Source organism: Hyla sarda, unplaced genomic scaffold (genome assembly GCF_029499605.1).
Source record: "Hyla sarda isolate aHylSar1 unplaced genomic scaffold, aHylSar1.hap1 scaffold_1164, whole genome shotgun sequence".
Taxonomy (NCBI): Eukaryota; Metazoa; Chordata; class Amphibia; order Anura; family Hylidae; genus Hyla; species Hyla sarda.
In genome coordinates this window covers 78000-102102 of record NW_026607786.1, presented here as the reverse complement: position 1 = coordinate 102102, position 24103 = coordinate 78000, and the positions used below count along the sequence as shown (strand labels likewise).

Genomic DNA, 24103 nt, shown 5'->3' with positions numbered 1-24103 from the left:
AATCTAGCACACCTGTGCAGGTTTGACATGACATGACAGGTAGCTGTCTTGTGGGTGGTGCTGAATCCTGTTAAATGACATGAGGGTCTCATGCCTATACACAAGGGTGTGTCATTGCTGTTGCTTGACCATGCATTGGTTTCTGTGGTCAGTGAATGATAAAAACAAAATTTACCATCCATTGATGGATGGGAAATCCGCCATGAGGCATTTGTTTTTAGAAACTGCTGCTCACAACCAATGTTGCAATGGAGTGTCTCCATCTGCTGGTGGTATTGGAAAGGCATTAGTGCTATGACAGGGTCTGAAGAAGAAGAAGAAGAAGAAGAAGACGGAAAAAAATTTATATAAAAAGAAAAAGAGAGAGAGAGAGAGAGACTGACTTAGTGAGCGAGTGAGTGAGAGAGTGAGAGTGAGTGAGAGTGAATGAGTGAGTGAGTGATTGAGTGAGTGAGTGAGTGAGTGAGAACAAATGAGTTAAAGCAAGTGAGTGAGAGAGATCGAATGAATGAAAGTCTGAATGACAGAAAGAAAAAAGGATGAAGAAAGAAGCATGAAGAAAAAAAAATGTATATGGAGTTGCTGACATGAGTGCAATCTACAAAGCCGTTGAGGCTGATCCTCATGGGAGGATTATTGCACCAGGACCCTTAGCACTTTTAAAATGCCATTCAATGCCACGGGCTAGATGTAAACTGCAGATGACCATGTTGTGGTAGTTACCATGGATACCCAAGTGATGTGTGAGCTAACACATAGGCCCAACAGATTCCAAGAAGGCCAGAATCACCTGCGGCACCACCATCGATTGTCAGGTCACCCGGATTCAGCAAATACCATAGTCCAAAATGATGCAGGTTTATACTGTTAATTTTCAGTTTATCGTTACAGTTGGTGTTATTCCATGTCGGAAGGGACGCAGCTACAGCCAGTGGGGTAACTAGAGACAGGCAGGCAGCTATGTGCAACAAAGGTAGGCGTGTTGTTTTCATATGCAGATCTGAAATATTGTCTTATATGCAAGAGGAGGAGTGATGGGGGTTCAGGCAAAAGCCAGGCTATGGATTGCATTGCTAAATGCTCCATCAGAGTGCAATGGTCGCCTGTCCTTTTTTTAAGTGATGATGTGGGTTTAGCCTGTGCTGTATGTATGTATGGGTGGCTGACTGCCACCCACCCAGAAAGTGTATGGGAGGCTGGTTGGCTGCCAGCCTTCCTTCCATTCCTATGAGTAATGTGAGTGCTCATGAAGGGGACATGGTTGGGTCCACCCCTTTCCCGGTTATCCCCTCTAGGCCTTTTGGCTTAGATCAAGTGTAAAAAAAGAAAGGATCTTGCGACAGATCGCATCCTGAGGCACGTTTTTTTTTTGTGTGAATACTTGCACTTGGGTGACTTGTGAGCACATACTGATACATACGTTCCCTATCTGGGGACCATAAATTAAATGGATTTTTGAGAAAGGGAGCTGATTTGGAAGCTTGCTTCTGTCGCCCTATGCATTGACCCGATGTGGCAGTATCTTTGGGTAGTGAACAGTGCACCACCCCATTCCAGTGTTAAACAAGAAAGATTCTCATTTAATCCTCCGTGGGTGAGAATTTGAGTTTGAGAATTGGAGACCAAAATGATGAGTTGCACTGACTGGTTTATGAACGTCTATTCATTTAGCGTTTTAATGACCATGTTTGCACACTGATTGGTGTAAAAAAATAAAATAAAACTAAATAATAATAATCTAGCACACCTGTGCAGGTTTGACATGACATGACAGGTAGCTGTCTTGTGGGTGGTGCTGAATCCTGTTAAATGACATGAGGGTCTCATGCCTATACACAAGGGTGTGTCATTGCTGTTGCTTGACCATGCATTGGTTTCTGTGGTCAGTGAATGATAAAAACAAAATTTACCATCCATTGATGGATGGGAAATCCGCCATGAGGCATTTGTTTTTAGAAACTGCTGCTCACAACCAATGTTGCAATGGAGTGTCTCCATCTGCTGGTGGTATTGGAAAGGCATTAGTGCTATGACAGGGTCTGAAGAAGAAGAAGAAGAAGACGGAAAAAAATATATATAAAAAGAAAAAGAGAGAGAGAGAGAGAGAGAGACTGACTTAGTGAGCGAGTGAGTGAGAGAGTGAGAGTGAGTGAGAGTGAATGAGTGAGTGAGTGATTGAGTGAGTGAGTGAGAACAAATGAGTTAAAGCAAGTGAGTGAGAGAGATCGAATGAATGAAAGTCTGAATGACAGAAAGAAAAAGGATGAAGAAAGAAGCATGAAGAAAAAAAAATGTATATGGAGTTGCTGACATGAGTGCAATCTACAAAGCCGTTGAGGCTGATCCTCATGGGAGGATTATTGCACCAGGACCCTTAGCACTTTTAAAATGCCATTCAATGCCACGGGCTAGATGTAAACTGCAGATGACCATGTTGTGGTAGTTACCATGGATACCCAAGTGATGTGTGAGCTAACACATAGGCCCAACAGATTCCAAGAAGGCCAGAATCACCAGCGGCACCACCATCGATTGTCAGGTCACCCGGATTCAGCAAATACCAGAGTCCAAAATGATGCAGGTTTATACTGTTAATTTTCAGTTTATCGTTACAGTTGGTGTTATTCCATGTCGGAAGGGACGCAGCTACAGCCAGTGGGGTAACTAGAGACAGGCAGGCAGCTATGTGCAACAAAGGTAGGCGTGTTGTTTTCATATGCAGATCTGAAATATTGTCTTATATGCAAGAGGAGGAGTGATGGGGGTTCAGGCAAAAGCCAGGCTATGGATTGCATTGCTAAATGCTCCATCAGAGTGCAATGGTCGCCTGTCCTTTTTTTAAATGATGATGTGGGTTTAGCCTGTGCTGTATGTATGTATGGGTGGCTGACTGCCACCCACCCAGAGAGTGTATGGGAGGCTGGTTGGCTGCCAGCCTTCCTTCCATTCCTATGAGTAATGTGAGTGCTCATGAAGGGGACATGGTTGGGTCCACCCCTTTCCCGGTTATCCCCTCTAGGCCTTTTGGCTTAGATCAAGTGTAAAAAAAGAAAGGATCTTGCGACAGATCGCATCCTGAGGCACGTTTTTTTTTGTGTGAATACTTGCACTTGGGTGACTTGTGAGCACATACTGATACATACGTTCCCTATCTGGGGACCATAAATTAAATGGATTTTTGAGAAAGGGAGCTGATTTGGAAGCTTGCTTCTGTCGCCCTATGCATTGACCCGATGTGGCAGTATCTTCGGGTAGTGAACAGTGCACCACCCCATTCCAGTGTTAAACAAGAAAGATTCTCATTTAATCCTCCGTGGGTGAGAATTTGAGTTTGAGAATTGGAGACCAAAATGATGAGTTGCACTGACTGGTTTATGAACGTCTATTCATTTAGCGTTTTAATGACCATGTTTGCACACTGATTGGTGTAAAAAAATAAAATAAAACTAAATAATAATAATCTAGCACACCTGTGCAGGTTTGACATGACATGACAGGTAGCTGTCTTGTGGGTGGTGCTGAATCCTGTTAAATGACATGAGGGTCTCATGCCTATACACAAGGGTGTGTCATTGCTGTTGCTTGACCATGCATTGGTTTCTGTGGTCAGTGAATGATAAAAACAAAATTTACCATCCATTGATGGATGGGAAATCCGCCATGAGGCATTTGTTTTTAGAAACTGCTGCTCACAACCAATGTTGCAATGGAGTGTCTCCATCTGCTGGTGGTATTGGAAAGGCATTAGTGCTATGACAGGGTCTGAAGAAGAAGAAGAAGAAGAAGAAGAAGAAGACGGAAAAAAATATATATAAAAAGAAAAAGAGAGAGAGAGAGAGACTGACTTAGTGAGCGAGTGAGTGAGAGAGTGAGAGTGAGTGAGAGTGAATGAGTGAGTGATTGAGTGAGTGAGTGAGTGAGTGAGAACAAATGAGTTAAAGCAAGTGAGTGAGAGAGATCGAATGAATGAAAGTCTGAATGACAGAAAGAAAAAAGGATGAAGAAAGAAGCATGAAGAAAAAAAAATGTATATGGAGTTGCTGACATGAGTGCAATCTACAAAGCCGTTGAGGCTGATCCTCATGGGAGGATTATTGCACCAGGACCCTTAGCACTTTTAAAATGCCATTCAATGCCACGGGCTAGATGTAAACTGCAGATGACCATGTTTTGGTAGTTACCATGGATACCCAAGTGATGTGTGAGCTAACACATAGGCCCAACAGATTCCAAGAAGGCCAGAATCACCAGCGGCACCACCATCGATTGTCAGGTCACCCGGATTCAGCAAATACCAGAGTCCAAAATGATGCAGGTTTATACTGTTAATTTTCAGTTTATCGTTACAGTTGGTGTTATTCCATGTCGGAAGGGACGCAGCTACAGCCAGTGGGGTAACTAGAGACAGGCAGGCAGCTATGTGCAACAAAGGTAGGCGTGTTGTTTTCATATGCAGATCTGAAATATTGTCTTATATGCAAGAGGAGGAGTGATGGGGGTTCAGGCAAAAGCCAGGCTATGGATTGCATTGCTAAATGCTCCATTAGAGTGCAATGGTCTTCTGTCCTTTTTTTAAGTGATGATGTGGGTTTAGCCTGTGCTGTATGTATGTATGGGTGGCTGACTGCCACCCACCCAGAAAGTGTATGGGAGGCTGGTTGGCTGCCAGCCTTCCTTCCATTCCTATGAGTAATGTGAGTGCTCATGAAGGGGACATGGTTGGGTCCACCCCTTTCCCGGTTATCCCCTCTAGGCCTTTTGGCTTAGATCAAGTGTAAAAAAAGAAAGGATCTTGCGACAGATCGCATCCTGAGGCACGTTTTTTTTTGTGTGAATACTTGCACTTGGGTGACTTGTGAGCACATACTGATACATACGTTCCCTATCTGGGGACCATAAATTAAATGGATTTTTGAGAAAGGGAGCTGATTTGGAAGCTTGCTTCTGTCGCCCTATTCATTGACCCGATGTGGCAGTATCTTCGGGTAGTGAACAGTGCACCACCCCATTCCAGTGTTAAACAAGAAAGATTCTCATTTAATCCTCCGTGGGTGAGAATTTGAGTTTGAGAATTGGAGACCAAAATGATGAGTTGCACTGACTGGTTTATGAACGTCTATTCATTTAGCGTTTTAATGACCATGTTTGCACACTGATTGGTGTAAAAAAATAAAATAAAACTAAATAATAATAATCTAGCACACCTGTGCAGGTTTGACATGACATGACAGGTAGCTGTCTTGTGGGTGGTGCTGAATCCTGTTAAATGACATGAGGGTCTCATGCCTATACACAAGGGTGTGTCATTGCTGTTGCTTGACCATGCATTGGTTTCTGTGGTCAGTGAATGATAAAAACAAAATTTACCATCCATTGATGGATGGGAAATCCGCCATGAGGCATTTGTTTTTAGAAACTGCTGCTCACAACCAATGTTGCAATGGAGTGTCTCCATCTGCTGGTGGTATTGGAAAGGCATTAGTGCTATGACAGGGTCTGAAGAAGAAGAAGAAGAAGAAGAAGAAGAAGACAGAAAAAAATATATATAAAAAGAGAGAGAGAGAGAGACTGACTTAGTGAGCGAGTGAGTGAGAGAGTGAGAGTGAGTGAGAGTGAATGAGTGAGTGAGTGATTGAGTGAGTGAGTGAGTGAGTGAGTGAGAACAAATGAGTTAAAGCAAGTGAGTGAGAGAGATCGAATGAATGAAAGTCTGAATGACAGAAAGAAAAAAGGATGAAGAAAGAAGCATGAAGAAAAAAAAATGTATATGGAGTTGCTGACATGAGTGCAATCTACAAAGCCGTTGAGGCTGATCCTCATGGGAGGATTATTGCACCAGGACCCTTAGCACTTTTAAAATGCCATTCAATGCCACGGGCTAGATGTAAACTGCAGATGACCATGTTGTGGTAGTTACCATGGATACCCAAGTGATGTGTGAGCTAACACATAGGCCCAACAGATTCCAAGAAGGCCAGAATCACCAGCGGCACCACCATCGATTGTCAGGTCACCCGGATTCAGCAAATACCAGAGTCCAAAATGATGCAGGTTTATACTGTTAATTTTCAGTTTATCGTTACAGTTGGTGTTATTCCATGTCGGAAGGGACGCAGCTACAGCCAGTGGGGTAACTAGAGACAGGCAGGCAGCTATGTGCAACAAAGGTAGGCGTGTTGTTTTCATATGCAGATCTGAAATATTGTCTTATATGCAAGAGGAGGAGTGATGGGGGTTCAGGCAAAAGCCAGGCTATGGATTGCATTGCTAAATGCTCCATCAGAGTGCAATGGTCGCCTGTCCTTTTTTTAAGTGATGATGTGGGTTTAGCCTGTGCTGTATGTATGTATGGGTGGCTGACTGCCACCCACCCAGAAAGTGTATGGGAGGCTGGTTGGCTGCCAGCCTTCCTTCCATTCCTATGAGTAATGTGAGTGCTCATGAAGGGGACATGGTTGGGTCCACCCCTTTCCCGGTTATCCCCTCTAGGCCTTTTGGCTTAGATCAAGTGTAAAAAAAGAAAGGATCTTGCGACAGATCGCATCCTGAGGCACGTTTTTTTTTGTGTGAATACTTGCACTTGGGTGACTTGTGAGCACATACTGATACATACGTTCCCTATCTGGGGACCATAAATTAAATGGATTTTTGAGAAAGGGAGCTGATTTGGAAGCTTGCTTCTGTCGCCCTATGCATTGACCCGATGTGGCAGTATCTTCGGGTAGTGAACAGTGCACCACCCCATTCCAGTGTTAAATAAGAAAGATTCTCATTTAATCCTCCGTGGGTGAGAATTTGAGTTTGAGAATTGGAGACCAAAATGATGAGTTGCACTGACTGGTTTATGAACGTCTATTCATTTAGCGTTTTAATGACCATGTTTGCACACTGATTGGTGTAAAAAAATAAAATAAAACTAAATAATAATAATCTAGCACACCTGTGCAGGTTTGACATGACATGACAGGTAGCTGTCTTGTGGGTGGTGCTGAATCCTGTTAAATGACATGAGGGTCTCATGCCTATACACAAGGGTGTGTCATTGCTGTTGCTTGACCATGCATTGGTTTCTGTGGTCAGTGAATGATAAAAACAAAATTTACCATCCATTGATGGATGGGAAATCCGCCATGAGGCATTTGTTTTTAGAAACTGCTGCTCACAACCAATGTTGCAATGGAGTGTCTCCATCTGCTGGTGGTATTGGAAAGGCATTAGTGCTATGACAGGGTCTGAAGAAGAAGAAGAAGAAGACGGAAAAAAATATATATAAAAAGAAAAAGAGAGAGAGAGAGAGACTGACTTAGTGAGCGAGTGAGTGAGAGAGTGAGAGTGAGTGAGAGTGAATGAGTGAGTGAGTGATTGAGTGAGTGAGTGAGTGAGTGAGAACAAATGAGTTAAAGCAAGTGAGTGAGAGAGATCGAATGAATGAAAGTCTGAATGACAGAAAGAAAAAAGGATGAAGAAAGAAGCATGAAGAAAAAAAAATGTATATGGAGTTGCTGACATGAGTGCAATCTACAAAGCCGTTGAGGCTGATCCTCATGGGAGGATTATTTCACCAGGACCCTTAGCACTTTTAAAATGCCATTCAATGCCACGGGCTAGATGTAAACTGCAGATGACCATGTTTTGGTAGTTACCATGGATACCCAAGTGATGTGTGAGCTAACACATAGGCCCAACAGATTCCAAGAAGGCCAGAATCACCAGCGGCACCACCATCGATTGTCAGGTCACCCGGATTCAGCAAATACCAGAGTCCAAAATGATGCAGGTTTATACTGTTAATTTTCAGTTTATCGTTACAGTTGGTGTTATTCCATGTCGGAAGGGACGCAGCTACAGCCAGTGGGGTAACTAGAGACAGGCAGGCAGCTATGTGCAACAAAGGTAGGCGTGTTGTTTTCATATGCAGATCTGAAATATTGTCTTATATGCAAGAGGAGGAGTGATGGGGGTTCAGGCAAAAGCCAGGCTATGGATTGCATTGCTAAATGCTCCATCAGAGTGCAATGGTCGCCTGTCCTTTTTTTAAGTGATGATGTGGGTTTAGCCTGTGCTGTATGTATGTATGGGTGGCTGACTGCCACCCACCCAGAGAGTGTATGGGAGGCTGGTTGGCTGCCAGCCTTCCTTCCATTCCTATGAGTAATGTGAGTGCTCATGAAGGGGACATGGTTGGGTCCACCCCTTTCCCGGTTATCCCCTCTAGGCCTTTTGGCTTAGATCAAGTGTAAAAAAAGAAAGGATCTTGCGACAAATCGCATCCTGAGGCACGTTTTTTTTTGTGTGAATACTTGCACTTGGGTGACTTGTGAGCACATACTGATACATACGTTCCCTATCTGGGGACCATAAATTAAATGGATTTTTGAGAAAGGGAGCTGATTTGGAAGCTTGCTTATGTCGCCCTATGCATTGACCCGATGTGGCAGTATCTTCGGGTAGTGAACAGTGCACCACCCCATTCCAGTGTTAAACAAGAAAGATTCTCATTTAATCCTCCGTGGGTGAGAATTTGAGTTTGAGAATTGGAGACCAAAATGATGAGTTGCACTGACTGGTTTATGAACGTCTATTCATTTAGCGTTTTAATGACCATGTTTGCACACTGATTGGTGTAAAAAAATAAAATAAAACTAAATAATAATAATCTAGCACACCTGTGCAGGTTTGACATGACATGACAGGTAGCTGTCTTGTGGGTGGTGCTGAATCCTGTTAAATGACATGAGGGTCTCATGCCTATACACAAGGGTGTGTCATTGCTGTTGCTTGACCATGCATTGGTTTCTGTGGTCAGTGAATGATAAAAACAACATTTACCATCCATTGATGGATGGGAAATCCGCCATGAGGCATTTGTTTTTAGAAACTGCTGCTCACAACCAATGTTGCAATGGAGTGTCTCCATCTGCTGGTGGTATTGGAAAGGCATTAGTGCTATGACAGGGTCTGAAGAAGAAGAAGAAGAAGAAGAAGAAGAAGACAGAAAAAAATATATATAAAAAGAGAGAGAGAGAGAGAGAGAGACTGACTTAGTGAGCGAGTGAGTGAGAGAGTGAGAGTGAGTGAGAGTGAATGAGTGAGTGAGTGAGTGATTGAGTGAGTGAGTGAGTGAGTGAGTGAGAACAAATGAGTTAAAGCAAGTGAGTGAGAGAGATCGAATGAATGAAAGTCTGAATGACAGAAAGAAAAAAGGATGAAGAAAGAAGCATGAAGAAAAAAAAATGTATATGGAGTTGCTGACATGAGTGCAATCTACAAAGCCGTTGAGGCTGATCCTCATGGGAGGATTATTGCACCAGGACCCTTAGCACTTTTAAAATGCCATTCAATGCCACGGGCTAGATGTAAACTGCAGATGACCATGTTGTGGTAGTTACCATGGATACCCAAGTGATGTGTGAGCTAACACATAGGCCCAACAGATTCCAAGAAGGCCAGAATCACCAGCGGCACCACCATCGATTGTCAGGTCACCCGGATTCAGCAAATACCAGAGTCCAAAATGATGCAGGTTTATACTGTTAATTTTCAGTTTATCGTTACAGTTGGTGTTATTCCATGTCGGAAGGGACGCAGCTACAGCCAGTGGGGTAACTAGAGACAGGCAGGCAGCTATGTGCAACAAAGGTAGGCGTGTTGTTTTCATATGCAGATCTGAAATATTGTCTTATATGCAAGAGGAGGAGTGATGGGGGTTCAGGCAAAAGCCAGGCTATGGATTGCATTGCTAAATGCTCCATCAGAGTGCAATGGTCGCCTGTCCTTTTTTTAAGTGATGATGTGGGTTTAGCCTGTGCTGTATGTATGTATGGGTGGCTGACTGCCACCCACCCAGAAAGTGTATGGGAGGCTGGTTGGCTGCCAGCCTTCCTTCCATTCCTATGAGTAATGTGAGTGCTCATGAAGGGGACATGGTTGGGTCCACCCCTTTCCCGGTTATCCCCTCTAGGCCTTTTGGCTTAGATCAAGTGTAAAAAAAGAAAGGATCTTGCGACAGATCGCATCCTGAGGCACGTTTTTTTTTTGTGTGAATACTTGCACTTGGGTGACTTGTGAGCACATACTGATACATACGTTCCCTATCTGGGGACCATAAATTAAATGGATTTTTGAGAAAGGGAGCTGATTTGGAAGCTTGCTTCTGTCGCCCTATGCATTGACCCGATGTGGCAGTATCTTCGGGTAGTGAACAGTGCACCACCCCCATTCCAGTGTTAAACAAGAAAGATTCTCATTTAATCCTCCGTGGGTGAGAATTTGAGTTTGAGAATTGGAGACCAAAATGATGAGTTGCACTGACTGGTTTATGAACGTCTATTCATTTAGCGTTTTAATGACCATGTTTGCACACTGATTGGTGTAAAAAATAAAATAAAACTAAATAATAATAATCTAGCACACCTGTGCAGGTTTGACATGACATGACAGGTAGCTGTCTTGTGGGTGGTGCTGAATCCTGTTAAATGACATGAGGGTCTCATGCCTATACACAAGGGTGTGTCATTGCTGTTGCTTGACCATGCATTGGTTTCTGTGGTCAGTGAATGATAAAAACAAAATTTACCATCCATTGATGGATGGGAAATCCGCCATGAGGCATTTGTTTTTAGAAACTGCTGCTCACAACCAATGTTGCAATGGAGTGTCTCCATCTGCTGGTGGTATTGGAAAGGCATTAGTGCTATGACAGGGTCTGAAGAAGAAGAAGAAGAAGAAGAAGAAGAAGACGGAAAAAAATATATATAAAAAGAAAAAGAGAGAGAGAGAGAGAGACTGACTTAGTGAGCGAGTGAGTGAGAGAGTGAGAGTGAGTGAGAGTGAATGAGTGAGTGAGTGATTGAGTGAGTGAGTGAGTGAGAACAAATGAGTTAAAGCAAGTGAGTGAGAGAGATCGAATGAATGAAAGTCTGAATGACAGAAAGAAAAAAGGATGAAGAAAGAAGCATGAAGAAAAAAAAATGTATATGGAGTTGCTGACATGAGTGCAATCTACAAAGCCGTTGAGGCTGATCCTCATGGGAGGATTATTGCACCAGGACCCTTAGCACTTTTAAAATGGCATTCAATGCCACGGGCTAGATGTAAACTGCAGATGACCATGTTGTGGTAGTTACCATGGATACCCAAGTGATGTGTGAGCTAACACATAGGCCCAACAGATTCCAAGAAGGCCAGAATCACCAGCGGCACCACCATCGATTGTCAGGTCACCCGGATTCAGCAAATACCAGAGTCCAAAATGATGCAGGTTTATACTGTTAATTTTCAGTTTATCGTTACAGTTGGTGTTATTCCATGTCGGAAGGGACGCAGCTACAGCCAGTGGGGTAACTAGAGACAGGCAGGCAGCTATGTGCAACAAAGGTAGGCGTGTTGTTTTCATATGCAGATCTGAAATATTGTCTTATATGCAAGAGGAGGAGTGATGGGGGTTCAGGCAAAAGCCAGGCTATGGATTGCATTGCTAAATGCTCCATCAGAGTGCAATGGTCGCCTGTCCTTTTTTTAAGTGATGATGTGGGTTTAGCCTGTGCTGTATGTATGTATGGGTGGCTGACTGCCACCCACCCAGAAAGTGTATGGGAGGCTGGTTGGCTGCCAGCCTTCCTTCCATTCCTATGAGTAATGTGAGTGCTCATGAAGGGGACATGGTTGGGTCCACCCCTTTCCCGGTTATCCCCTCTAGGCCTTTTGGCTTAGATCAAGTGTAAAAAAAGAAAGGATCTTGCGACAGATCGCATCCTGAGGCACGTTTTTTTTTGTGTGAATACTTGCACTTGGGTGACTTGTGAGCACATACTGATACATACGTTCCCTATCTGGGGACCATAAATTAAATGGATTTTTGAGAAAGGGAGCTGATTTGGAAGCTTGCTTCTGTCGCAGTATGCATTGACCCGATGTGGCAGTATCTTCGGGTAGTGAACAGTGCACCACCCCCATTCCAGTGTTAAACAAGAAAGATTCTCATTTAATCCTCCGTGGGTGAGAATTTGAGTTTGAGAATTGGAGACCAAAATGATGAGTTGCACTGACTGGTTTATGAACGTCTATTCATTTAGCGTTTTAATGACCATGTTTGCACACTGATTGGTGTAAAAAAAAAAATAAAACTAAATAATAATAATCTAGCACACCTGTGCAGGTTTGACATGACATGACAGGTAGCTGTCTTGTGGGTGGTGCTGAATCCTGTTAAATGACATGAGGGTCTCATGCCTATACACAAGGGTGTGTCATTGCTGTTGCTTGACCATGCATTGGTTTCTGTGGTCAGTGAATGATAAAAACAAAATTTACCATCCATTGATGGATGGGAAATCCGCCATGAGGCATTTGTTTTTAGAAACTGCTGCTCACAACCAATGTTGCAATGGAGTGTCTCCATCTGCTGGTGGTATTGGAAAGGCATTAGTGCTATGACAGGGTCTGAAGAAGAAGAAGAAGAAGAAGACGGAAAAAAATATATATAAAAAGAAAAAGAGAGAGAGAGAGAGAGACTGACTTAGTGAGCGAGTGAGTGAGAGAGTGAGAGTGAGTGAGAGTGAATGAGTGAGTGAGTGATTGAGTGAGTGAGTGAGTGAGTGAGAACAAATGAGTTAAAGCAAGTGAGTGAGAGAGATCGAATGAATGAAAGTCTGAATGACAGAAAGAAAAAAGGATGAAGAAAGAAGCATGAAGAAAAAAAAATGTATATGGAGTTGCTGACATGAGTGCAATCTACAAAGCCGTTGAGGCTGATCCTCATGGGAGGATTATTGCACCAGGACCCTTAGCACTTTTAAAATGCCATTCAATGCCACGGGCTAGATGTAAACTGCAGATGACCATGTTGTGGTAGTTACCATGGATACCCAAGTGATGTGTGAGCTAACACATAGGCCCAACAGATTCCAAGAAGGCCAGAATCACCAGCGGCACCACCATCGATTGTCAGGTCACCCGGATTCAGCAAATACCAGAGTCCAAAATGATGCAGGTTTATACTGTTAATTTTCAGTTTATCGTTACAGTTGGTGTTATTCCATGTCGGAATGGACGCAGCTACAGCCAGTGGGGTAACTAGAGACAGGCAGGCAGCTATGTGCAACAAAGGTAGGCGTGTTGTTTTCATATGCAGATCTGAAATATTGTCTTATATGCAAGAGGAGGAGTGATGGGGGTTCAGGCAAAAGCCAGGCTATGGATTGCATTGCTAAATGCTCCATCAGAGTGCAATGGTCGCCTGTCCTTTTTTAAGTGATGATGTGGGTTTAGCCTGTGCTGTATGTATGTATGGGTGGCTGACTGCCACCCACCCAGAGAGTGTATGGGAGTCTGGTTGGCTGCCAGCCTTCCTTCCATTCCTATGAGTAATGTGAGTGCTCATGAAGGGGACATGGTTGGGTCCACCCCTTTCCCGGTTATCCCCTCTAGGCCTTTTGGCTTAGATCAAGTGTAAAAAAAGAAAGGATCTTGCGACAGATCGCATCCTGAGGCACGTTTTTTTTTTGTGTGAATACTTGCACTTGGGTGACTTGTGAGCACATACTGATACATACGTTCCCTATCTGGGGACCATAAATTAAATGGATTTTTGAGAAAGGGAGCTGATTTGGAAGCTTGCTTCTGTCGCCCTATGCATTGACCCGATGTGGCAGTATCTTCGGGTAGTGAACAGTGCACCACCCCATTCCAGTGTTAAACAAGAAAGATTCTCATTTAATCCTCCGTGGGTGAGAATTTGAGTTTGAGAATTGGAGACCAAAATGATGAGTTGCACTGACTGGTTTATGAACGTCTATTCATTTAGCGTTTTAATGACCATGTTTGCACACTGATTGGTGTAAAAAAATAAAATAAAACTAAATAATAATAATCTAGCACACCTGTGCAGGTTTGACATGACATGACAGGTAGCTGTCTTGTGGGTGGTGCTGAATCCTGTTAAATGACATGAGGGTCTCATGCCTATACACAAGGGTGTGTCATTGCTGTTGCTTGACCATGCATTGGTTTCTGTGGTCAGTGAATGATAAAAACAAAATTTACCATCCATTGATGGATGGGAAATCCGCCATGAGGCATTTGTTTTTAGAAACTGCTGCTCACAACCAATGTTGCAATGGAGTGTCTCCATCTGCTGGTGGTATTGGAAAGGCATTAGTGCTATGACAGGGTCTGAAGAAGAAGAAGAAGAAGACAGAAAAAAATATATATAAAGAGAGAGAGAGAGAGAGAGACTGACTTAGTGAGCGAGTGAGTGAGAGAGTGAGAGTGAGTGAGAGTGAATGAGTGAGTGAGTGATTGAGTGAGTGAGTGAGTGAGAACAAATGAGTTAAAGCAAGTGAGTGAGAGAGATCGAATGAATGAAAGTCTGAATGACAGAAAGAAAAAAGGATGAAGAAAGAAGCATGAAGAAAAAAAAATGTATATGGAGTTGCTGACATGAGTGCAATCTACAAAGCCGTTGAGGCTGATCCTCATGGGAGGATTATTGCACCAGGACCCTTAGCACTTTTAAAATGCCATTCAATGCCACGGGCTAGATGTAAACTGCAGATGACCATGTTGTGGTAGTTACCATGGATACCCAAGTGATGTGTGAGCTAACACATAGGCCCAACAGATTCCAAGAAGGCCAGAATCACCAGCGGCACCACCATCGATTGTCAGGTCACCCGGATTCAGCAAATACCAGAGTCCAAAATGATGCAGGTTTATACTGTTAATTTTCAGTTTATCGTTACAGTTGGTGTTATTCCATGTCGGAAGGGACGCAGCTACAGCCAGTGGGGTAACTAGAGACAGGCAGGCAGCTATGTGCAACAAAGGTAGGCGTGTTGTTTTCATATGCAGATCTGAAATATTGTCTTATATGCAAGAGAAGGAGTGATGGGGGTTCAGGCAAAAGCCAGGCTATGGATTGCATTGCTAAATGCTCCATCAGAGTGCAATGGTCGCCTGTCCTTTTTTTAAGTGATGATGTGGGTTTAGCCTGTGCTGTATGTATGTATGGGTGGCTGACTGCCACCCACCCAGAAAGTGTATGGGAGGCTGGTTGGCTGCCAGCCTTCCTTCCATTCCTATGAGTAATGTGAGTGCTCATGAAGGGGACATGGTTGGGTCCACCCCTTTCCCGGTTATCCCCTCTAGGCCTTTTGGCTTAGATCAAGTGTTAAAAAAGAAAGGATCTTGCGACAGATCGCATCCTGAGGCACGTTTTTTTTTGTTTGAATACTTGCACTTGGGTGACTTGTGAGCACATACTGATACATACGTTCCCTATCTGGGGACCATAAATTAAATGGATTTTTGAGAAAGGGAGCTGATTTGGAAGCTTGCTTCTGTCGCCCTATGCATTGACCCGATGTGGCAGTATCTTCGGGTAGTGAACAGTGCACCACCCCATTCCAGTGTTAAATAAGAAAGATTCTCATTTAATCCTCCGTGGGTGAGAATTTGAGTTTGAGAATTGGAGACCAAAATGATGAGTTGCACTGACTGGTTTATGAACGTCTATTCATTTAGCGTTTTAATGACCATGTTTGCACACTGATTGGTGTAAAAAAATAAAATAAAACTAAATAATAATAATCTAGCACACCTGTGCAGGTTTGACATGACATGACAGGTAGCTGTCTTGTGGGTGGTGCTGAATCCTGTTAAATGACATGAGGGTCTCATGCCTATACACAAGGGTGTGTCATTGCTGTTGCTTGACCATGCATTGGTTTCTGTGGTCAGTGAATGATAAAAACAAAATTTACCATCCATTGATGGATGGGAAATCCGCCATGAGGCATTTGTTTTTAGAAACTGCTGCTCACAACCAATGTTGCAATGGAGTGTCTCCATCTGCTGGTGGTATTGGAAAGGCATTAGTGCTATGACAGGGTCTGAAGAAGAAGAAGAAGAAGAAGAAGAAGAAGACGGAAAAAAATATATATAAAAAGAAAAAGAGAGAGAGAGAGAGACTGACTTAGTGAGCGAGTGAGTGAGAGAGTGAGAGTGAGTGAGAGTGAATGAGTGAGTGAGTGATTGAGTGAGTGAGTGAGTGAGTGAGAACAAATGAGTTAAAGCAAGTGAGTGAGAGAGATCGAATGAATGAAAGTCTGAATGACAGAAAGAAAAAAGGATGAAGAAAGAAGCATGAAGAAAAAAAAATGTATATGGAGTTGCTGACATGAGTGCAATCTACAAAGCCGTTGAGGCTGATCCTCATGGGAGGATTATTGCACCAGGACCCTTAGCACTTTTAAAATGCCATTCAATGCCACGGGCTAGATGTAAACTGCAGATGACCATGTTTTGGTAGTTACCATGGATACCCAAGTGATGTGTGAGCTAACACATAGGCCCAACAGATTCCAAGAAGGCCAGAATCACCAGCGGCACCACCATCGATTGTCAGGTCACCCGGATTCAGCAAATACCAGAGTCCAAAATGATGCAGGTTTATACTGTTAATTTTCAGTTTATCGTTACAGTTGGTGTTATTCCATGTCGGAAGGGACGCAGCTACAGCCAGTGGGGTAACTAGAGACAGGCAGGCAGCTATGTGCAACAAAGGTAGGCGTGTTGTTTTCATATGCAGATCTGAAATATTGTCTTATATGCAAGAGGAGGAGTGATGGGGGTTCAGGCAAAAGCCAGGCTATGGATTGCATTGCTAAATGCTCCATCAGAGTGCAATGGTCGCCTGTCCTTTTTTTAAGTGATGATGTGGGTTTAGCCTGTGCTGTATGTATGTATGGGTGGCTGACTGCCACCCACCCAGAAAGTGTATGGGAGGCTGGTTGGCTGCCAGCCTTCCTTCCATTCCTATGAGTAATGTGAGTGCTCATGAAGGGGACATGGTTGGGTCCACCCCTTTCCCGGTTATCCCCTCTAGGCCTTTTGGCTTAGATCAAGTGTAAAAAAAGAAAGGATCTTGCGACAGATCGCATCCTGAGGCACGTTTTTTTTTGTGTGAATACTTGCACTTGGGTGACTTGTGAGCACATACTGATACATACGTTCCCTATCTGGGGACCATAAATTAAATGGATTTTTGAGAAAGGGAGCTGATTTGGAAGCTTGCTTCTGTCGCCCTATGCATTGACCCGATGTGGCAGTATCTTCGGGTAGTGAACAGTGCACCACCCCATTCCAGTGTTAAACAAGAAAGATTCTCATTTAATCCTCCGTGGGTGAGAATTTGAGTTTGAGAATTGGAGACCAAAATGATGAGTTGCACTGACTGGTTTATGAACGTCTATTCATTTAGCGTTTTAATGACCATGTTTGCACACTGATTGGTGTAAAAAAATAAAATAAAACTAAATAATAATAATCTAGCACACCTGTGCAGGTTTGACATGACATGACAGGTAGCTGTCTTGTGGGTGGTGCTGAATCCTGTTAAATGACATGAGGGTCTCATGCCTATACACAAGGGTGTGTCATTGCTGTTGCTTGACCATGCATTGGTTTCTGTGGTCAGTGAATGATAAAAACAAAATTTACCATCCATTGATGGATGGGAAATCCGCCATGAGGCATTTGTTTTTAGAAACTGCTGCTCACAACCAATGTTGCAATGGAGTGTCTCCATCTGCTGGTGGTATTGGAAAGGCATTAGTGCTATGACAGGGTCTGAAGAAGAAGAAGAAGACGGAAAAAAAATATATATAAAAAGAAAAAGAGAGAGAGAGAGAGAGACTGACTTAGTGAGCGAGTGAGTGAGAGAGTGAGAGTGAGTGAGAGTGAATGAGTGAGTGAGTGAGTGAGTGAGAACAAATGAGTTAAAGCAAGTGAGTGAGAGAGATCGAATGAATGAAAGTCTGAATGACAGAAAGAAAAAAGGATGAAGAAAGAAGCATGAAGAAAAAAAAATGTATATGGAGTTGCTGACATGAGTGCAATCTACAAAGCCGTTGAGGCTGATCCTCATGGGAGGATTATTTCACCAGGACCCTTAGCACTTTTAAAATGCCATTCAATGCCACGGGCTAGATGTAAACTGCAGATGACCATGTTTTGGTAGTTACCATGGATACCCAAGTGATGTGTGAGCTAACACATAGGCCCAACAGATTCCAAGAAGGCCAGAATCACCAGCGGCACCACCATCGATTGTCAGGTCACCCGGATTCAGCAAATACCAGAGTCCAAAATGATGCAGGTTTATACTGTTAATTTTCAGTTTATCGTTACAGTTGGTGTTATTCCATGTCGGAAGGGACGCAGCTACAGCCAGTGGGGTAACTAGAGACAGGCAGGCAGCTATGTGCAACAAAGGTAGGCGTGTTGTTTTCATATGCAGATCTGAAATATTGTCTTATATGCAAGAGGAGGAGTGATGGGGGTTCAGGCAAAAGCCAGGCTATGGATTGCATTGCTAAATGCTCCATCAGAGTGCAATGGTCGCCTGTCCTTTTTTTAAGTGATGATGTGGGTTTAGCCTGTGCTGTATGTATGTATGGGTGGCTGACTGCCACCCACCCAGAGAGTGTATGGGAGGCTGGTTGGCTGCCAGCCTTCCTTCCATTCCTATGAGTAATGTGAGTGCTCATGAAGGGGACATGGTTGGGTCCACCCCTTTCCCGGTTATCCCCTCTAGGCCTTTTGGCTTAGATCAAGTGTAAAAAAAGAAAGGATCTTGCGACAGATCGCATCCTGAGGCACGTTTTTTTTTGTGTGAATACTTGCACTTGGGTGACTTGTGAGCACATACTGATACATACGTTCCCTATCTGGGGACCATAAATTAAATGGATTTTTGAGAAAGGGAGCTGATTTGGAAGCTTGCTTCTGTCGCCCTATGCATTGACCCGATGTGGCAGTATCTTCGGGTAGTGAACAGTGCACCACCCCATTCCAGTGTTAAACAAGAAAGATTCTCATTTAATCCTCCGTGGGTGAGAATTTGAGTTTGAGAATTGGAGACCAAAATGATGAGTTGCACTGACTGGTTTATGAACGTCTATTCATTTAGCGTTTTAATGACCATGTTTGCACACTGATTGGTGTAAAAAAATAAAATAAAACTAAATAATAATAATCTAGCACACCTGTGCAGGTTTGACATGACATGACAGGTAGCTGTCTTGTGGGTGGTGCTGAATCCTGTTAAATGACATGAGGGTCTCATGCCTATACACAAGGGTGTGTCATTGCTGTTGCTTGACCATGCATTGGTTTCTGTGGTCAGTGAATGATAAAAACAAAATTTACCATCCATTGATGGATGGGAAATCCGCCATGAGGCATTTGTTTTTAGAAACTGCTGCTCACAACCAATGTTGCAATGGAGTGTCTCCATCTGCTGGTGGTATTGGAAAGGCATTAGTGCTATGACAGGGTCTGAAGAAGAAGAAGAAGAAGACGGAAAAAAAAATATATAAAAAGAAAAAGAGAGAGAGAGAGAGACTGACTTAGTGAGCGAGTGAGTGAGAGAGTGAGAGTGAGTGAGAGTGAATGAGTGAGTGAGTGATTGAGTGAGTGAGTGAGTGAGAACAAATGAGTTAAAGCAAGTGAGTGAGAGAGATCGAATGAATGAAAGTCTGAATGACAGAAAGAAAAAAGGATGAAGAAAGAAGCATGAAGAAAAAAAAATGTATATGGAGTTGCTGACATGAGTGCAATCTACAAAGCCGTTGAGGCTGATCCTCATGGGAGGATTATTGCACCAGGACCCTTAGCACTTTTAAAATGCCATTCAATGCCACGGGCTAGATGTAAACTGCAGATGACCATGTTGTGGTAGTTACCATGGATACCCAAGTGATGTGTGAGCTAACACATAGGCCCAACAGATTCCAAGAAGGCCAGAATCACCAGCGGCACCACCATCGATTGTCAGGTCACCCGGATTCAGCAAATACCAGAGTCCAAAATGATGCAGGTTTATACTGTTAATTTTCAGTTTATCGTTACAGTTGGTGTTATTCCATGTCGGAAGGGACGCAGCTACAGCCAGTGGGGTAACTAGAGACAGGCAGGCAGCTATGTGCAACAAAGGTAGGCGTGTTGTTTTCATATGCAGATCTGAAATATTGTCTTATATGCAAGAGGAGGAGTGATGGGGGTTCAGGCAAAAGCCAGGCTATGGATTGCATTGCTAAATGCTCCATCAGAGTGCAATGGTCGCCTGTCCTTTTTTTAAGTGATGATGTGGGTTTAGCCTGTGCTGTATGTATGTATGGGTGGCTGACTGCCACCCACCCAGAAAGTGTATGGGAGGCTGGTTGGCTGCCAGCCTTCCTTCCATTCCTATGAGTAATGTGAGTGCTCATGAAGGGGACATGGTTGGGTCCACCCCTTTCCCGGTTATCCCCTCTAGGCCTTTTGGCTTAGATCAAGTGTAAAAAAAGAAAGGATCTTGCGACAGATCGCATCCTGAGGCACGTTTTTTTTTTTGTGTGAATACTTGCACTTGGGTGACTTGTGAGCACATACTGATACATACGTTCCCTATCTGGGGACCATAAATTAAATGGATTTTTGAGAAAGGGAGCTGATTTGGAAGCTTGCTTCTGTCGCCCTATGCATTGACCCGATGTGGCAGTATCTTCGGGTAGTGAACAGTGCACCACCCCATTCCAGTGTTAAACAAGAAAGATTCTCATTTAATCCTCCGTGGGTGAGAATTTGAGTTTGAGAATTGGAGACCAAAATGATGAGTTGCACTGACTTGTTTATGAACGTCTATTCATTTAGCGTTTTAATGACCATGTTTGCACACTGATTGGTGTAAAAAAATAAAATAAAACTAAATAATAATAATCTAGCACACCTGTGCAGGTTTGACATGACATGACAGGTAGCTGTCTTGTGGGTGGTGCTGAATCCTGTTAAATGACATGAGGGTCTCATGCCTATACACAAGGGTGTGTCATTGCTGTTGCTTGACCATGCATTGGTTTCTGTGGTCAGTGAATGATAAAAACAAAATTTACCATCCATTGATGGATGGGAAATCCGCCATGAGGCATTTGTTTTTAGAAACTGCTGCTCACAACCAATGTTGCAATGGAGTGTCTCCATCTGCTGGTGGTATTGGAAAGGCATTAGTGCTATGACAGGGTCTGAAGAAGAAGAAGAAGAAGAAGAAGACGGAAAAAAATATATATAAAAAGAAAAAGAGAGAGAGAGAGAGAGACTGACTTAGTGAGCGAGTGAGTGAGAGAGTGAGAGTGAGTGAGAGTGAATGAGTGAGTGAGTGATTGAGTGAGTGAGTGAGTGAGAACAAATGAGTTAAAGCAAGTGAGTGAGAGAGATCGAATGAATGAAAGTCTGAATGACAGAAAGAAAAAAGGATGAAGAAAGAAGCATGAAGAAAAAAAAATGTATATGGAGTTGCTGACATGAGTGCAATCTACAAAGCCGTTGAGGCTGATCCTCATGGGAGGATTATTGCACCAGGACCCTTAGCACTTTTAAAATGCCATTCAATGCCACGGGCTAGATGTAAACTGCAGATGACCATGTTGTGGTAGTTACCATGGATACCCAAGTGATGTGTGAGCTAACACATAGGCCCAACAGATTCCAAGAAGGCCAGAATCACCAGCGGCACCACCATCGATTGTCAGGTCACCCGGATTCAGCAAATACCAGAGTCCAAAATGATGCAGGTTTATACTGTTAATTTTCAGTTTATCGTTACAGTTGGTGTTATTCCATGTCGGAAGGGACGCAGCTACAGCCAGTGGGGTAACTAGAGACAGGCAGGCAGCTATGTGCAACAAAGATAGGCGTGTTGTTTTCATATGCAGATCTGAAATCTTGTCTTATATGCAAGAGGAGGAGTGATGGGGGTTCAGGCAAAAGCCAGGCTATGGATTGCATTGCTAAATGCTCCATCAGAGTGCAATGGTCGCCTGTCCTTTTTTTAAGTGATGATGTGGGTTTAGCCTGTGCTGTATGTATGTATGTATGGGTGGCTGACTGCCACCCACCCAGAGAGTGTATGGGAGTCTGGTTGGCTGCCAGCCTTCCTTCCATTCCTATGAGTAATGTGAGTGCTCATGAAGGGGACATGGTTGGGTCCACCCCTTTCCCGGTTATCCCCTCTAGGCCTTTTGGCTTAGATCAAGTGTAAAAAAAGAAAGGATCTTGCGACAGATCGCATCCTGAGGCACGTTTTTTTTTGTGTGAATACTTGCACTTGGGTGACTTGTGAGCACATACTGATACATACGTTCCCTATCTGGGGACCATAAATTAAATGGATTTTTGAGAAAGGGAGCTGATTTGGAAGCTTGCTTCTGTCGCCCTATGCATTGACCCGATGTGGCAGTATCTTCGGGTAGTGAACAGTGCACCACCCCATTCCAGTGTTAAACAAGAAAGATTCTCATTTAATCCTCCGTGGGTGAGAATTTGAGTTTGAGAATTGGAGACCAAAATGATGAGTTGCACTGACTGGTTTATGAACGTCTATTCATTTAGCGTTTTAATGACCATGTTTGCACACTGATTGGTGTAAAAAAATAAAATAAAACTAAATAATAATAATCTAGCACACCTGTGCAGGTTTGACATGACATGACAGGTAGCTGTCTTGTGGGTGGTGCTGAATCCTGTTAAATGACATGAGGGTCTCATGCCTATACACAAGGGTGTGTCATTGCTGTTGCTTGACCATGCATTGGTTTCTGTGGTCAGTGAATGATAAAAACAAAATTTACCATCCATTGATGGATGGGAAATCCGCCATGAGGCATTTGTTTTTAGAAACTGCTGCTCACAACCAATGTTGCAATGGAGTGTCTCCATCTGCTGGTGGTATTGGAAAGGCATTAGTGCTATGACAGGGTCTGAAGAAGAAGAAGAAGAAGAAGAAGACGGAAAAAAATATATATAAAAAGAAAAAGAGAGAGAGAGAGAGACTGACTTAGTGAGCGAGTGAGTGAGAGTGAGTGAGAGTGAATGAGTCAGTAAGTGATTGAGTGAGTGAGTGAGTGAGAACAAATGAGTTAAAGCAAGTGAGTGAGAGAGATCGAATGAATGAAAGTCTGAATGACAGAAAGAAAAAAGGATGAAGAAAGAAGCATGAAGAAAAAAAAATGTATATGGAGTTGCTGACATGAGTGCAATCTACAAAGCCGTTGAGGCTGATCCTCATGGGAGGATTATTGCACCAGGACCCTTAGCACTTTTAAAATGCCATTCAATGCCACGAGCTAGATGTAAACTGCAGATGACCATGTTGTGGTAGTTACCATGGATACCCAAGTGATGTGTGAGCTAACACATAGGCCCAACAGATTCCAAGAAGGCCAGAATCACCAGCGGCACCACCATCGATTGTCAGGTCACCCGGATTCAGCAAATACCAGAGTCCAAAATGATGCAGGTTTATACTGTTAATTTTCAGTTTATCGTTACAGTTGGTGTTATTCCATGTCGGAAGGGACGCAGCTACAGCCAGTGGGGTAACTAGAGACAGGCAGGCAGCTATGTGCAACAAAGGTAGGCGTGTTGTTTTCATATGCAGATCTGAAATATTGTCTTATATGCAAGAGGAGGAGTGATGGGGGTTCAGGCAAAAGCCAGGCTATGGATTGCATTGCTAAATGCTCCATCAGAGTGCAATGGTCGCCTGTCCTTTTTTTAAGTGATGATGTGGGTTTAGCCTGTGCTGTATGTATGTATGGGTGGCTGACTGCCACCCACCCAGAAAGTGTATGGGAGGCTGGTTGGCTGCCAGCCTTCCTTCCATTCCTATGAGTAATGTGAGTGCTCATGAAGGGGACATGGTTGGGTCCACCCCTTTCCCGGTTATCCCCTCTAGGCCTTTTGGCTTAGATCAAGTGTAAAAAAAGAAAGGATCTTGCGACAGATCGCATCCTGAGGCACGTTTTTTTTTGTGTGAATACTTGCACTTGGGTGACTTGTGAGCACATACTGATACATACGTTCCCTATCTGGGGACCATAAATTAAATGGATTTTTGAGAAAGGGAGCTGATTTGGAAGCCTGCTTCTGTCGCCCTATGCATTGACCCGATGTGGCAGTATCTTCGGGTAGTGAACAGTGCACCACCCCATTCCAGTGTTAAACAAGAAAGATTCTCATTTAATCCTCCGTGGGTGAGAATTTGAGTTTGAGAATTGGAGACCAA

The 24103-nt window shown here is 43.4% G+C and overlaps 14 pseudogenes; all 14 read left to right on the top strand.

The window, feature by feature from the left end:
• Nucleotides 1–1284: 1284 nt before the first annotated feature.
• Nucleotides 1285–1549, top strand: LOC130302369 (U2 spliceosomal RNA; annotated as a pseudogene).
• Nucleotides 1550–3008: 1459 nt separating this feature from the next.
• LOC130302406 (U2 spliceosomal RNA) lies at nt 3009–3272 on the top strand (annotated as a pseudogene).
• Nucleotides 3273–4742: 1470 nt separating this feature from the next.
• LOC130302374 (U2 spliceosomal RNA) lies at nt 4743–5006 on the top strand (annotated as a pseudogene).
• A 1472-nt stretch (nt 5007–6478) lies between these two features.
• LOC130302405 (U2 spliceosomal RNA) lies at nt 6479–6742 on the top strand (annotated as a pseudogene).
• A 1462-nt stretch (nt 6743–8204) lies between these two features.
• On the top strand, nt 8205–8468 carry LOC130302375 (U2 spliceosomal RNA; annotated as a pseudogene).
• Nucleotides 8469–9950: 1482 nt separating this feature from the next.
• Nucleotides 9951–10215, top strand: LOC130302418 (U2 spliceosomal RNA; annotated as a pseudogene).
• A 1472-nt stretch (nt 10216–11687) lies between these two features.
• On the top strand, nt 11688–11951 carry LOC130302378 (U2 spliceosomal RNA; annotated as a pseudogene).
• A 1466-nt stretch (nt 11952–13417) lies between these two features.
• On the top strand, nt 13418–13682 carry LOC130302417 (U2 spliceosomal RNA; annotated as a pseudogene).
• Nucleotides 13683–15136: 1454 nt separating this feature from the next.
• LOC130302429 (U2 spliceosomal RNA) lies at nt 15137–15400 on the top strand (annotated as a pseudogene).
• A 1474-nt stretch (nt 15401–16874) lies between these two features.
• LOC130302404 (U2 spliceosomal RNA) lies at nt 16875–17138 on the top strand (annotated as a pseudogene).
• Nucleotides 17139–18584: 1446 nt separating this feature from the next.
• Nucleotides 18585–18848, top strand: LOC130302403 (U2 spliceosomal RNA; annotated as a pseudogene).
• A 1458-nt stretch (nt 18849–20306) lies between these two features.
• LOC130302422 (U2 spliceosomal RNA) lies at nt 20307–20572 on the top strand (annotated as a pseudogene).
• Nucleotides 20573–22042: 1470 nt separating this feature from the next.
• On the top strand, nt 22043–22306 carry LOC130302401 (U2 spliceosomal RNA; annotated as a pseudogene).
• Nucleotides 22307–23762: 1456 nt separating this feature from the next.
• LOC130302370 (U2 spliceosomal RNA) lies at nt 23763–24026 on the top strand (annotated as a pseudogene).
• The last annotated feature ends 77 nt before the right edge of the window (nt 24027–24103 follow it).